Genomic DNA, 671 nt, shown 5'->3' on the forward strand with positions numbered 1-671 from the left:
GCTCCCCGGTGGCCGCCCGGGCACCGCAAGGCCTCTCCCAGCCTCGCACCGGTGTTTCCACCTTCCTCGGTGCGTGGAGCTGCCCTCGTAAGTTGCCAGTGGAGGTTGGAGCCCATTAAAAACTCCCTCCTGGCCTCTATCGTATCTACCGGCTTTGCGCTTTCCCTGTGGCCGTCGTAGAGGCCTTGGGGCGCGGGGCTGGGAGCGCTGCCGTGAGGGCGGCCGGGGCAGGGGTGCCCACGACGCCAAACACCCTTCTGCAGCTCCGGAAAGCACCGGCACCCAAACATGGCAAAGCCGGTTAAATCGGCACCGTTATGTCAGGGATGGGTCCAGTCCGCTGGCAGCAGCCCTCTCCTCCCTGCGCATCACAGGGCCGGCGTGCTCGTCAGGAAAACGGCGTAAATGTTTGCGTCGTCAACTCCAAAATACATCGGGTCTCGCATTTGGGAAGGCTGTCGATACGCCAAGCCCAGTGCGTTTCTGAAACAGCCCTGAAACTGGTGCACCAGCACATGAAATGTTTGAATGGTGTCATGCGCTGGCTGCATTTGTGCGTGAGAAAGAGGATATCCAGAAACGCGTGTTTAAACTGACTCCCTTAGTTTTTCTTGATTCCTGCCTTCTGATGCTCTGAAAGTTGAGCTTTACTCTTAAAAAATAAAAAATAA

This window comes from Haliaeetus leucocephalus, unplaced genomic scaffold (assembly GCF_000737465.1).
Source record: "Haliaeetus leucocephalus isolate CR32 unplaced genomic scaffold, Haliaeetus_leucocephalus-4.0 Scaffold373, whole genome shotgun sequence".
NCBI lineage: Eukaryota > Metazoa > Chordata > Aves > Accipitriformes > Accipitridae > Haliaeetus > Haliaeetus leucocephalus.